The sequence below is a fragment of the Nuphar pumila genome, chromosome 16, assembly GCF_984573655.1.
Source record: "Nuphar pumila chromosome 16, dmNupPumi1.hap1.1, whole genome shotgun sequence".
Taxonomy (NCBI): Eukaryota; Viridiplantae; Streptophyta; class Magnoliopsida; order Nymphaeales; family Nymphaeaceae; genus Nuphar; species Nuphar pumila.
In genome coordinates this window covers 47,825,551-47,841,823 of record NC_143264.1, presented here as the reverse complement: position 1 = coordinate 47,841,823, position 16,273 = coordinate 47,825,551, and positions in this window count along the sequence as shown.

Here is a 16,273-nt window from a genome sequence, read left to right as displayed (position 1 = left end):
TAATGCAGAAACGATTTTTAAAAACAGTTAAGACTTTGGGAACGGTTATACTAAAGATAACAATCAAATCAAAATATATAGGATATACACATTTCAAACCACGTACAATATAAGACTGAAATATGAAGAATTTTAATTTCATTTCAAATCATAGTATAAAAAAATACATCAGTCTCTACATGATTAAGTACTTAAAATGAAAAGATCATGAATACCAAGATCGTAAGGTAAGAGTGGACCCTCGAGGATGCAGCTCGACCAGCTTTTCGCTCCAACTACTCATCATACTTTACCTGCATTACCTGTCCCCCATAAAATGGGGTCAGACTCGCTAAAGTCTGGTAAAATAACCAAACTCAAACTTAAAGAAAACATATCAAGCATTTAAAGGTAAAGATATATTATTCATCCATCGTCAAGTGATAGACAAAAGAACAATGTCCTATGAGTCATTCATTTCAAGCATTCGAACATAAAGCATTTAAAAACATTTCATCACTTAATATTCTATTCAACCTTAACTCACATAATAAAGTATAATCTATATGCATTCAAGTCAAACAAGTCATCGCATATATATATATAAGACATTCAGATCATTGCATCATTTTCATATGCATTCATAATTCTTATAAATAATAAGTCAAATCACATTTGATCATTCTAACGTGAAACACACACACATACCTTATAAGTAATTTAGTTAGATATTCATGATACACATCAATCATGATACATAGGTGTGATATATTTACTCATAATCATTTGCAATGAAACTATGTAGGTGTGATGTATCATTCACCTAATAAGTCAAAACTAGTCATTTGTAGGTGTGATGTGTCATTCACCTATACGCTAATATAAGTGTCACAATCATAACCTCATATCAAGATCTAAAATCAATAAGGATTAGATTATCATATCTGAGTTCAATATATAATCATGATATAATAGAAAAGCCAAATCTATAGATTTATAACTGGCTATCTCAATCAACTCAGAAGATCATCATAATTCATCATAACATTTCATTTATTCATAATAAAGATTCATAAAATCCACGTCGGATCACCTGGTCTGGAAAATGTACAACCTCACAAGGAGTTACAGCCCTAGACGGATGGTCTGCCTGGTCTTGGATAATGCACTTCCTCACAAAAATATACCGTCTTCGCGGGCTACCCGCTCTTGGATAATACACTTCCACACAGAGACTTACAGCTCTAGCCGGATTACCTGATCTGGTCATGCACACCCTCACAGAGAATCCTTTGGGAATAATTTCTCAACGGGTACCATATCCAATGAAAACTATTGTGATACATGCATCAATACAATTGATCACTCTCAGGGTCGATAGCCATCAACACGGGAATAAGCATGTATACAATCAAAGCATCACACCATACATCACTTCATATGACATTAAAATTATAAAATCACACATTTAACCATTAAGGCTTCACGAACCAAAGTTCACTATTGAACTTAAACATTTATCGCATGCATTCATAATTTTATTTCACATGACATTTAAATCATATCATACATAAGCATATTATCCTACACATCATATCATCGCCACAAAGAATATTGCACTCCGTAAATTGAACCTCGAAGCATACGTAAACAAAACATGAGTTCTATGCAAGTATACGTAAACATGAATATTTCATAATACGAAGCAACTAAACCTCAACATACATAACTGAAATTCCAATAGAGGGGGGTGAATAGTGAAATACGATAAAGATCGATAAAATAAAATAATCAGGCAATAAAGCACAACACATAAAACACAGAATTTATACTGGTTCGGTCAATACCCAGACCTACATCCAGTCCCCAAGAAAACCACTTGAGCTTTCCACTATAACATCCGAGTCACCGGATAAATAGTACAACACCCTCTTCCTTAGAGGTCTTCTTCTCTCAACAGAGAAGGGGCACACCCTTTTCCACAGAGGTCTTTTTCTCTTAACAGAGAAGGACAACACCCTCTCTCTCAGAGGTCTATTTCTTTCAACAAAGAAGGAATACAGTGAATAACAGAGTTACAATACTTCCTATAGAACCTTCAGAATGATATGAATGTACGAATGAAGGATTCTCAGAATGTTTTGTTTGTCACTCAGAGGATACTCTTTGTCAAAGAGCTGGACTTGACTTTTTTCTCTTTTCTTTCTTTTCTTTTTCTCTTTCTTTTTCAAGGCTCTCTTTTCAAATAATGAATAGAATTTTTCTCGTTGTAAGCTCACACGTCTATTCCATTCCATGTTGAATAGTTTATTTGAGTGTGTTTATATATCTTTAAAAAAGTAGTCATTACATTTTGAAATCGTAGCCTTTTTGAAATGTGAAATGTTATGTCATTTCAAAAACATCTTTTAGAGAAATTCGAGAATGCCTTTTTCCATAAAAGTAAAATATAGGGTACACTAGTCGTTGTAATATTTTAGGTAATACATATTTTATGTAAAAAGTCTATTTCTTACAATAGTACATTGAACGTTGGATTATAGTTTTGTCTTTATTCTAATTAATGATTTGAGGTACATAAGTACTTCTTTACTTTAAATGAGTGTAAGTACAATGAGTGCTTTGAGATATTTATTTGTACATAGTCATGTCAAGTGTTTTCTTTATGTTGTGTTTTTCAAAGTCTTCAGAGAGAATGAGGACTACAAGAAGGTCGACATTCTTGAGAAGGATATTAAACAAGGATTTCTTACAGAAGGTATTTAATGCTTGTACAGAGAGAATGATGACTTCAAGTAAGTCGACATTCTATGGGTTTGTAGAAAGGTAACTAGAGTCTTTATCAAAACCTTTATTATATTTGTTTTCTTTGTGTAGCCGATTTTCATGTTTTGTCTTTTACCCATATTTAAAATTATTTCTTTAAAGAAGATAACTAGAGTCTTTTCAAAAAACATATTATATTTGTTTTTCTTTATGTAGCCGATTTCATGTTTTGTCTTTTACCCATATTTAAAATCATTTCTTTAAAGAAGGTAACTAGAATCTTTTCAAAAACATATTATATTTGTTTTTCTTTATGTAGCCGATTTCATGTTTTGTCTTTTTCATATATTTCTTTTCATGTTGTCTTGTATATGATGTAAGGTACAATTATTACATTTTGAAATCATGTCAAAATACCTTTTTCATAAATGGTTGTAAGAAGGTACAATTATTAGTTTTCAAAAATGAGTTTTTTGAAACTATCGTATACTTTTATGATATAGTTTTTATGAATGAGTATGTAATATGCAATATGCATGTTCCTGAAGGTTCTGTTACATATGACTCTAAAGAAGAAAAAAAATCTTCATCTTGAGGTAGCCGATCTCTTCAGTTGAACTTTAGGAATGCATGGCTCATCAAGCTTTTTTTCTTCAAGGAGTATGATTGCACTAGTTGTACTTGAACAAGAAGTCTTCATCCTTTTTGGGTGAGATATCCTTGCATCAAATACTCGTTAGATTTATGGCAAAACATATTCAGTCATAATATAACATTTTTCAAGAGGACATATTATCATATCATATAAAATCAAATACGACATTGTATCATATTATGTGACATCAAAATAGAGTTTCTCAACATTCTCCCCCTTTTTGATGATGACAAAATATGCTCCCCCTGTCAAAAAGACATTATGCATAGAAATAATAATATGAAAAATGTTTAAAGAGAGTATTTCTCCAATAATGGAGACAGGTTTTCTCCCCCTTTGTCATGGACAAAAAGGAAGGGATCAGAGTAAGAGAGTTATTACAGACCAAAAGTAATTAAAAGTTATTACAGACCAAAACAAAAAATTTATTTTGAGCCGGAGGAAGGGTGAAGCTTTTGGAGTAATGCATCTTGGTCGAGTCGTAGTGAAGCTTGATTCTTCAAAAGGAGATCCTGGGTGTTCTGAATATTGACAATAGCTGTGAAGATGTCAAGGTCAGAAGTTGCTGCTTGATCTGCTTCTTGAAGGCCTTCGTCGTCAGAGTTTAGAGGAGAGGACTCTTCTTCATGAAGAGAGGAGTCATCAATTATATTGTTTGAGTAGTAGATGACATCGGTTGCAAGAAGAATCTGGAAGAATTCAAGAATGAGTGAGATGAAGTATCCGAAGGGAAGAGACTTAAAAGAACGAAAATTGATCATGTTGTGGAAGATGACACTGGACCAGTTGATAGGAAAGGCAGAGAAGATGGCATAAAGAAGAAGGGAGACTTCATTTGCAATAAATCCCCTGGAGGGCGACTTGGGGACGATATTGGAGGAAAGAATTTTGGACAACAACAGAGCATGAGGTTGGAGATTGCTCTCATGCCATGGGAAGTGAGTGGAGCGAGTGGAGAGGAGGATTTTCTGAAACACAGAGTGGTCGAGAGGAACGACGTTGGGAAGTTCAATACCGTAAGAAGAAATATTCAAAATATTGCCTAACTGAGATATGTCAAAGGAGAAAATTTTTCCATGTACCATGGAAGTGATAGAAGAGTGATCATGGTCGATAGAAAGGTTGGTGTAGAAAACTTTGATAAGGTGAGGATAGATGGGCATTTGTTTTGGAGAGGCTAGAACATGAATAAGTTCAGAAAGAGAAGTTTGTAAGTCAAATGTTGGAAGGGCTTCAAGGTGAATCAAGCTGCCTGGTAGGATGGTCAAAGATTTTATGGAGTGATAAGTGTGAACGAGATCAGGAAATCTCAACTCAGAAGCTTGGAGTAAGTCGGATGTGCCAGAGAATGCCATTGCAAGAGCAAAAAGAAAACGAGCAAGAGAGAAGATCTTGGAACGAGTAAGGGTTTGTAAGAGAATAGAGAAAATTGTGGGAATGAGATATGAATCAATCTAATAAATAGAAGAAGAGAAATAATGGTGATAAGAAATGAATGATATTGGAAGTGAAGGATTTTTGGATTGTAGTTTGAATAAGGAAATTTGTGAGTTGTAAGTTAAGGGGCTTGTGAATGACAAATCAAATCAATGGTGGAAGATAGTGTATCATATTGGTATGTAAGTTAAGAAGGACATAGATTTGAACAAATATACTATGGGAGAGTGTATCGAGTAGTTATGAATGGAGTATGGAGTGACCTATTAAAGAGAGTGAAGAAAATAATGGCCTAATAAAACAAACAACTTTAACTACATGATATTACTTGATATGGAAGCATTTCAAATTCGTGAAGTGTGATTTTGGAATAAGACAAACAAAGATGAGTGAGTGAGAGGCAATAATTGGTTATTTAATAAATTTATATTTTGATAGGCGTGGAAGAAGAATGAATAGACATAAAGAAGGGTGATACGGATATGTGGTTTGAAAGATATGACATTTTTGAAGGAAAAGAATGCTTTAAAAAAAATGTGTCATGATTAATGTGTCTTCACATTTGTATTGTTTTATGAGTATACGTAAAGATGAGAGGGACACACTTTGACTATAAATAATGATGAGACAAAAAAATATTTATGAATGAAGAGTAATAATTGTTTGTATAAGAAAAAAAATTTATGGATATGTGTAGAAGGAGTGAGAGTAGTCATGGAGAAAAGTGAGATGACATATATGGATTGTCGAGTAGGATAAGAAGTAATAAAAAATTCATGATTGATATGAGATGAAAGACATGAGATAAAGTTATGATTGACATGAATTAATGTTTATTTGATAAACATATTTTTAAAGAAACTCGATTGGAGGAAGTTTATAGTTTTTAAAGACTAAAGTTAAGTTTTAAATTAGTAGAGGAGTCACAAACATGAATTGACAAGAATGGAGGCTCAATTCGTATGAGAGAGAAAAAAAGTACTAAAGGTACTAATGAGAATAAAAAATATGAAGGACAAGGTTTTAATGAGTCTCGATTGGAGAGAGATATAAAATGTATGAGAGAGTCATGGTCACGGATGAGAATGAGCTATGTATAATGTATAGAGAGAGAGAGATAAAAAGGTGATACAAAACGTACTAATGGGTGGTGTACAAGTGTTTTTAAAATACTTTTTGTAAAAGATGTAAAACATGAAGAGATTATAATAGATAGTTCTTTAGGCTATGATATAAAAGATGATATAGTAAAAATGTACGTGAGATATAATAGAGTGTACGTAATATATGAGATATCACATGATATAGTAAAAATTTACGTGAGAACATAGTAACTAGATCTTTAGAATAAGGTAAAAAAAATAATCATCCGAATTTAACCAAAAATTTGAAAAGCAAGATTTTTCATAAACTAATTATGTTATTATGTTGAAGGTGAATCAATTTATCGTAAGAGAAGTTTTCACAAAAGGACAAAAATAATAAAGGAGTTATGAGATGAGTGATGTGAACAATGTTATGATAGCTTTTAATATAATTAGTTTTTATGGATATGAGTGAAAGGAGATAGGACAAGAAGTCATAATGGATGTGTACTTGAAAAGATGACAAGTTGAAAGACATAAAGAATGTGTCTTATAAGATTTTTAAAGTGTACGTGAATATGGAAATCTAGTTTGACTAACAAAAATCGACAAGAAGAAGAAAACTTTTTAAAATAAGATTTTAACAAAACTTATTATAATAAGTGTGATTAATTTATAAGTCACTTAGTTTGCATATTCCTAGTTCTTTTCTAATTCGTGTAAAGTCTTCATGTTTCAATGGTTTAGTGAAAATATCTGCTAATTGTTGATTAGTGGGTATGAATTCCAGTTTAATTATTTTGTTTAAGACTTGTTCTCTTAAGAAGTGGTGTCTTATTTGAATGTGTTTAGTTCGTGAGTGTAGAATAGGATTTTTAGATAAGTTTGTAGCACTAGTATTATCACAGAAGATAGTTGTATTTTCAAAATTTAAACCAAAATCTTTTAAGGTTTGTTTCATCCAGATAACTTGTGTACAGGCTAGGCTAGCAACAATATATTTGGCTTCAGTAGTTTATAAGGATACACAATTTTGTTTCTTACTGAACCATGATACAAGAGAGTGCCCTAGCATATGACATGTTCCACTTGTGCTTTTTCTATCAGATTTACTTCCAGCAAAGTCAGTATCGCTGTATGAGATTAGATCAAATGTAGAGGATTTTGAATAGAATAATCCAAAATCAACTGTGTCTTTTAAATATCTCATTATTCTTTTTACAGCTTTAAGATGTGATTCTTTTGGATTTGACTGAAATCTAGCACACAAGCAAACACTGAACATAATATCTGGACGGCTAGCAGTTAAATATAGAAGTGATCCTATCATACCTTGGTATACCTTTGTATCAACAGACTTACCATCTTCATCTTTGTCCAAAACAGTAGTAGTGCTCATAGGAGTAGATTTTGAAGCAGTTGAGTTCATGTTGAACCTCTTCAGAAGTTCACGAGCATACTTAGATTGATTGATGAAAACTTCATCCTTGGTTTGCTTAATATGTAGTCCAAGAAAGTAGGTGAGTTCTCCCATCATACTCATTTCAAATTCTTTCTGCATGGACTTAGAAAATTCTTCACAAAGAGTGCTGTTAAAAGATCCAAAGATGATATCGTCTACATATATTTGAACAATTAGGGTATGATTATTCACTATTTTAACAAATAATGTAGAGTCTGCTTTGCCTACATAAAAACCAGTTTTTAACAAAAAGGTTTTAAGTCTATCATACCAAGCACGAGGTGCTTGTTTTAAACCATACAAAGCACGTTTGAGTTTGAAAACATGATCTGGATATTGTTCATTCTCAAATCCTGGAGGTTATTTTACATAAACTTCTTCATTTATAAATCCATTTAGAAAAGCACTTTTAACATCCATTTGATATAATTTGAAATCCATATAGCTTGCATATGCTAAAAACATTCTAATAGATTCAAGTCTGGCAACAGGAGCAAATGTTTCATCAAAATCAATACATTCCTCCTGGTTGTATCCTTGAGCTACTAGTCTTGACTTATTTCTTACAACATTACCTGTTTCATCTAGCTTGTTTCTGAAGATCCATCTTGTCCCAATGATTAGATGATCCTTTGGTCTTGGTACAAGATCCCAAACTTCATTCCTTTGGAATTGATTCAGTTCTTCAGTCATGGCTAGCATCCAGAACTCATCGATGATGGCTTCATCAATCTTCTTTGGTTCAAGTTGAGAAATGAATGTCATATTTGCAATCCGTTCTAACTGAGCTCTAGTCTGAACCCCCTTTGTCAGTTCTCCCAAAATCTGTTTTTGAGGATGATCTTTGATATCAACAAATGTTCTTTGATGATCATCTTCATTAGACTTAGCTGTGTTATCTAAAAATAAATATGTACTTTCAACATCATCATCGTTAGTTTGCTTATGAACAGATTGATCAATAGATTCACAGAAACTAACATGCATAGATTCTTCAATAGACTTAGAACACTTATTGAAAACCCTGTATGCTTTACTATGACTTGAATATCCTAAAAATATGCCTTCAATAGATTTAGCATCAAATTTATCTAGGCTATCTTTTGTGTTTAGGATAAAGCATTTACAACCAAAGACTTTGAAATAGTCTATTCTTGGAGTTCTGTCATAGAATAGTTCATAGGGAGTTTTATTTAATAAGGGTCTAATGAGAACTCTATTTGTTATGTAGCATGCAGTATTAACAGCTTCTGCCCAAAAAGATTTAGCAAGATTGTTGTGTTGGAGCATAGTTCTAGCAGATTCCTGAAGGGTTCTGTTCTTTCTTTCTACTACACCATTTTGAGGTGCAGCTCTAGGAAAGGCAAAGTTATGAGAAATACCATGCAAGTTACAAAATTTTTCAAAAAGCTCATTTTCAAATTCTCCTCCATGGTCACTACGGATTTTAACAATGGAACAAGATTTTTCATTTTGTAATTTTTTACATAAAATTTCAAATTGACAAAACGTATCACTTTTGTTTTTCAAAAATATCACCCAAGTAAATCTTGAGTAGTCATCTACAATGACAAAAACGTATTTATTGTGATTATGACTAGCTATCCTAGAAGGACCAAAAAGATTCAGGTGGAGAAGCTCTAAAGGTCTTTTGCTTGAAATGATATTTTTTTATTTGAAAGATGATTTTGACAGTTTTCCTAATTGACATGCATCACAAAAATAATCCTTTTTAAAAGATATTTTGGGTAACCCACGTACTAACTTATCTTTAGCTAATTTAGACATGTATTTAGAATTGATATGACCCATTCTCATGTGCCATAGATGTTGAGATTCATTATTAGCTATGAGGCAATGTTCTGTGATGTTTTCTAGGTATAGTTCATATATATTATTCTTTCTTATACCTTTTAAGATGATGTTTTCGTTGATGTCTGCTATGAGGCATGCATCATGATTAAAGCTAACATTATAACCTGTGTCACACATTTGACTGATACTTAGTAGGTTATGTTTTAAGCCTTTAACAAGGAGAACGTCTTTGATAAGAGGTCTATCTATGTTACCAATATTACCAATGCCAATTATCAAACCTTTGTTGTTATCTCCAAAGATGACGGTTCCTCCTTCTTTATGATGAAGAACAGCAAAAAGGTCTGGATGTTCTGTCATGTGTTTTGAACATCCACTGTCTAGAATCCATCTGTTCTTCTTATTTGGAGCCTGCAAATCATCAAGTAAAATTTCTTTTTGGTACCCAATCGGGTCCCTTTTTGTTAGACCTTGGAACCCATATCCATTTGGATTTGGGTTTGTCTACAACCTTAGAGGAGTTAAAAAAATTATAATACTCCTTATTTGGTTCAGACGAACTTTTCACAAACGTGGTCTTTTGATTCATACAAGAAGGCTTGTTGAAATGAGAGTAGCCAATACCATTCTTGTAGAAGGAGACTTTTTGAGAAGATAGGAGTTTATCCAAGTTCTCTTTTCCTTTAGTAAACTTGAAAACTGTTTTCATAAGGTTTTTAGTTTTACTTTTTAATTCTGAAATTTTTACTTGCAGATTTTTAGTCTTGAAGCTAGTAGATAAGATTTCAGAAGCAATAAGAAGATTTTTCTTTTTCAACTCAGAGTTTTCACTGCTGAGTTTTTCATTTTTCTGGAAAAGCTCTAAATTTTCAGATTTTAATGTTTTATTTTTGGAGCTTAATTTTCTAGATTCTTCAAATAGTTCTTGAAAAGCATCTAGAAGTTCTTCAAAGGAAAAATCAGAAATGTCACTTACAGAGCTTTTGTTTGCCATGAAGCACATGCTTGCAGTTTCGGCTTCATCATCACTTGACTCTTCACTGGTAGATGGTTCTGAGTCATCCCATTGAGCATGCAGAGCCTTTTTCTTGAAGAACCTCTTCTTTGGTTCCTCGGTCTTGGATTTTCTTTTGAGAAGGGGACAGTCACGCCTTAAGTGACCTGGCTTATTACACTGATAGCACATGGGATCTTCCTTAGGATCTTTTCTTTCCTTGTGCCTGTTTGGAAGTTGGTTCCTTCTCATGAAGCGCTGGAATTTTCTGGTTAGTAGCGCAATTTTGGATTCTTTATCTGAGTCTTCATTCTCAGATAGAGCTGAGAAAGCTAGAGTTTTCTTTATTGGTTGCTCTTCTTCTCTTTTTTCTTTCATGTGGACTTCATAGGCCATAAGATTGCCTATTAAGTCGTCCAAAGTAAGCTTAGATAAATCTTGAGCTTCTTCAATAGCTGTAGTCTTTTTCTCCCAATCAGTTGTGAGAGATCTCAAGATTTTCTTCACCTTTTCTGTCTGAGAATATGTTACACCCAGAGATTTCAGATCGTTGGTGATATTGGTGAATCTGGTAAACATCTCTATGATGGGTTCATCTTTGTTCATTTTGAACAACTCATATTTTCTAACAAGAGATGAGATTTTGGCTTCTTTTACTTTGTTGGTTCCTTCATGAATAACCTCCAAAGAATGCCAAATGTCATATGCAGATTCACATATAGATATTCTATTGAATTCGTTCTGATCAATGGCACAATATAAGGCATTCATAGCCTTTGCATTTAGGTTTGCCATTTTCTTTTCTTCATCAGACCATAAGTTATAGTCTGCGGATGGAGATGTGTATGGATGCTCAACAATTTTCCATACAGCAAAATCTATGGATTTGAGAAATATAGCCATTCTGCACTTCCAATATCCATAGCTGGAGCCATTGAAGAAAGGAGGACGAGATGCGTGTTGACCTTCAATATCACGAGCATAAGAGGTAGATGCCATTTATGCTGGAAGACTTGTTATGTCGAAACCAACAAACCAGCTCTGATACCAAATGAAATTCCACTAGAGGGGGGGGGGGGTGAATAGTGAAATACGATAAAGATCGATAAAATAAAATAATCAGGCAATAAAGCACAACACATAAAACACAGAATTTATACTGGTTCGGTCAATACCCAGACCTACATCCAGTCCCCAAGAAAACCACTTGAGCTTTCCACTATAACATCCGAGTCACCAGATAAATAGTACAACACCCTCTTCCTTAGAGGTCTTCTTCTCTCAACAGAGAAGGGGCACACCCTTTTCCACAGAGGTCTTTTTCTCTTAACAGAGAAGGACAACACCCTCTTTCTCAGAGGTCTATTTCTTTCAACAAAGAAGGAATACAGTGAATAACAGAGTTACAATACTTCCTATAGAACCTTCAGAATGATATGAATGCACGAATGAAGGATTCTCAGAATGTTCTGTTTGTCACTCAGAGGATACTCTTTGTCAAAGAGCTGGACTTGACTTTTTTCTCTTTTCTTTCTTTTCTTTTTCTCTTTCTTTTTCAAGGCTCTCTTTTCAAATAATGAATAGAATTTTTCTCGTTGTAAGCTCACACGTCTATTCCATTCCATGTTGAATAGTTTATTTGAGTGTGTTTATATAGCTTTAAAAAAGTAGTCGTTACATTTTGAAATCGTAGCCTTTTTGAAATGTGAAATGTTATGTCATTTCAAAAACATCTTTTAGAGAAATTCGAGAATGCCTTTTTCCATAAAAGTAAAATATAGGGTACACTAGTCGTTGTAATATTTTAGGTAATACATATTTTATGTAAAAAGTCTATTTCTTACAATAGTACATTGAACGTTGGATTGTAGTTTTGTCTTTATTCTAATTAATGATTTGAGGTACATAAGTACTTCTTTACTTTAAATGAGTGTAAGTACAATGAGTGCTTTGAGATATTTATTTGTACATAGTCATGTCAAGTGTTTTCTTTATGTTGTGTTTTTCAAAGTCTTCAGAGAGAATGAGGACTACAAGAAGGTCGACATTCTTGAGAAGGATATTAAACAAGGATTTCTTACAGGAGATATTTAATGCTTGTACAGAGAGAATGATGACTTCAAGTAAGTCGACATTCTATGGGTTTGTAGAAAGGTAACTAGAGTCTTTATCAAAACCTTTATTATATTTGTTTTCTTTGTGTAACCGATTTCCATGTTTTGTCTTTTACCCATATTTAAAATTATTTCTTTAAAGAAGATAACTAGAGTCTTTTCAAAAAACATATTATATTTGTTTTTCTTTATGTAGCCGATTTCATGTTTTGTCTTTTACCCATATTTAAAATCATTTCTTTAAAGAAGGTAACTAGAATCTTTTCAAAAACATATTATATTTATTTTTCTTTATGTAGCCGATTTCATGTTTTATCTTTTTCCTACATTTCTTTTCATGTTGTCTTGTATATGATGTAAGGTACAATTATTACATTTTAAAATCATGTCAAAATACCTTTTTCATAAATGGTTGTAAGAAGGTACAATTATTAGTTTTCAAAAATGAGCTTTTTTAAACCATCGTATACTTTTATGATATAGTTTTATGAATGAGTATGTAATATGCAATATGCATGTTCCTGAAGGTTCTGTTACATATGACTCTAAAGAAGAAAAAAAATCTTCATCTTGAGGTAGCCGATCTCTTCAGTTGAACTTTAGGAATGCATGGCTCATCAAGCTTTTTTTCTTCAAGGAGTATGATTGCACTAGTTGTACTTGAACAGGAAGTCTCCATCCTTTTTGGGTGAGATATCCTTGCATCAAATACTCGTTAGATTTATGGCAAAACATATTCAGTCATAATATAACATTTTTCAAGAGGACATATAATCATATCATATAAAATCAAATACGATAGTGTATCATATTATGTGACATCAAAACAGAGTTTCTCAACAATAACTCCTACATAGTTCAAGATTGCACACACGATAAAAGTTATATGCATTTTTCACCACATGAATCAATATATCACCTTAGATATAATTGTGTAAGGATTGGTTAAAATCTCATTGACCATCCTACCGTACATTATACGCATATATTTCTCAAGCAAGCAAGACATACAAGTTCAAAACAATTTATAACATTCGCATATTTTTTTCTATAAAAAAATAAATGAGTCCATCATATGACAAGACAATATATATAACATTCACAGTATGCATCAAATATAACTTATATATGTCCATAGTAGTTATATGTGCACCATGTGTCAAATTCATACAAACACACAAAGCAATATAGTATGCGCAAACCAAAGTATGATGATACACATTGCATACATATTATATATTCATAAGTGCACAGGCATTCAAACCACACACAGATGTACTTGTAACAAACACACTCCATATTCTGCTAACTACAATCATGACAAGCATGATCTTCGAACTACAATCACAAGAGTCTCTTCATGAGCTACAACAGACTCATGTTGAATTAACTGCACTTTTTCAAGTAATTCTCTTGACACTTTTCTCATACATACATAGGCTTATTCGCTTTTCGATGCCAAATCTGCAACATGCATAAGTGACCTACATAGTTGTTGGTAACGGGAGGTTATGTGGCACTTCTTATCAACACCAGATAAACTGACATTATTTGTATCCAATAGTTCAATCTTTGTTTGTCTCGTTCATCTTCTCATTATATATGACTAAGGTATTTCTTGTATCTTCTCTTGATTAAGTACCTTTAATGCATGACGACATAAAATATCTTTGAATTCAAATATTTTACACGTACATTCAATTGTTCTGTTGTCAACATTATACGTAACATGTGCTTCTTTTCTTTTTTGTTGCTCTTCGCTCTCCCATACAACATGGTATTTGCGCATATTCTCATATTGATATATCTTTTTATGTTGCAATTCATGACCTGTATAACCTCCTCCTTAGTTCATTCAAATACAGTTAGTGTGTACAGATCTGCAAGTCACGCCAATATTTTCATGCCCAAAGTTACAGGGCGGATGTTAAAGCATTTCACATCTTGTTCAAGCTCATTCTGTCTAAGACTGTCTACAAATAATTCAAATTGTTCCATGAAGCGAAACATTATTAAACAAGAATACAATATTTTTTTCAGTGTGACATGCATATATTCAGCTCTTTGTGTGCTTATCATACATGCACAAAAGTATTGTCTTCCATATGCTAATGCCCACTTCTCTTTGTCAGCATATAAATTTTGTAACCACACACAGTCTTCAAGGTTGTACATCTGAATCATTTGCTCTCAATCAGACATAAAAGTGATATTGTCTATGCTCTCAAGTACACACTTTCTAAACTTTTTATCAAACTCTGTCTTCTGATTAAAAACATATCATATGTTCTTTACTGCATTCTGAAAGATATGCCATAAACATAGGCGATGATGTACATATAGCCATACATAAGACACTGCAGCCGCAATTGCATGATCATCATCTGTAAGTATAGCTGCAGGTTGTTTCCCATTCATTGCCTGTATAAATACATTGAACAACCACTTAAAGCTTTCCTCGGTCTGGTCATACAAAAAAGCACCGTCTAATATGCAACTCCGTGAGTGATGGTTCACTCCGACAAACTGCGCAAATGACCACTCTTTCGTATTAATCTTCACTGTCGCATAAAAAATAAGGACATCATTGAAGCATTCATAATCTACTCTTGACTTTGAATCTGCCCAAAACATATTCACAACATACCCATCTTTATCTAATTGCATTGCACTAAAGAAACGATGGTCATTGCTTGAATTCTTATGTAGGTAATCCAACAAATAACATATTCCTTCATTCTTCAAATTGTCTGACATCTTCCTTCTTAAATGGTTTCTTAGATCCATAGGCGTGAATGATACATTCTCGCGAACATCATCTATGTACGCGCACAAATTGTATGTCTTCCTTGGTGCAATATCGATGCTATCAGCTATTTCAGCAATTACAGAATGCACTTCAGTTACTTTACGATGTGACCTTAACATAGGTGTCATAAATGAAGGGGCTAATTCATGGTTATGATCATTGATTAAAGTACAAACTACATATTTTTCATTCAAAAGTCTTATTAATACCATTCTCTTTGGATAACCACATCTTGAATCTGGCTTGCTCCTTGTTGAATTTTCACTTGACTTCTTCCAACCTTGCTTAGAACAAACATATGCCTTTCTCACCGCGACACCTTGTGCATTTTTTGCCCAAGAATACCTTCTAACACTTAAGCCAAATTTTAAGGCATAATCATTGTAAAAATTGCATGCAACTTCCTCATTATTAAATTGCATTCCCTCTACAGGAACAGAGTAAAGTCATGCAGACTTGAGGTGCCTGCACCTTTGTCAAGTGCACCGTCATGATCGTCTACCTCATTATTGAATTGCATTTCGTTTGCTGGAATATTCAAGTCAATAGTGAATCCAATGCCTGCAACCTTCTTATCATGTGCATCATTAGTGCACATATTCACTTCTTCAGGTGCGTCGATAGTACGAATGTCTGTTGCTCCATGACTTTCCAGCGATTGAAATACATCATCTTCACTGCAACTAGTTGATATGCTCAGCACTGTTATGAGCAAAATATCAATTTGCGTTAGCCAGCGCATGTGTTTACTATGATTTATTCAAGATGCATATAACGACTACCGATTAGTTAAGCAAGTCAAATAAATGATTGAATGAATCATAATATCAAAGCAACAACATAATATCTTACAAATAGATAATAACAAACAAAACCATATCTCACAAATCGACACTATAAAACACATAATATTGTACAAATCGATATACGACAATTCAGCATAATATATTACAAATCGGTATACGACAATTCAATATAATATTCTACCAATCGATATACGACAATTCAGCATAATATATTACAAATCGAGATTAACAATCAAAACAATATCTCATAAATCGACACTAGAAAATACATAATATTTTACAAATCGATATACAACAATTAAACATAATATATTACAAAACGATATTAACAAACAAAACAATATCTCATAA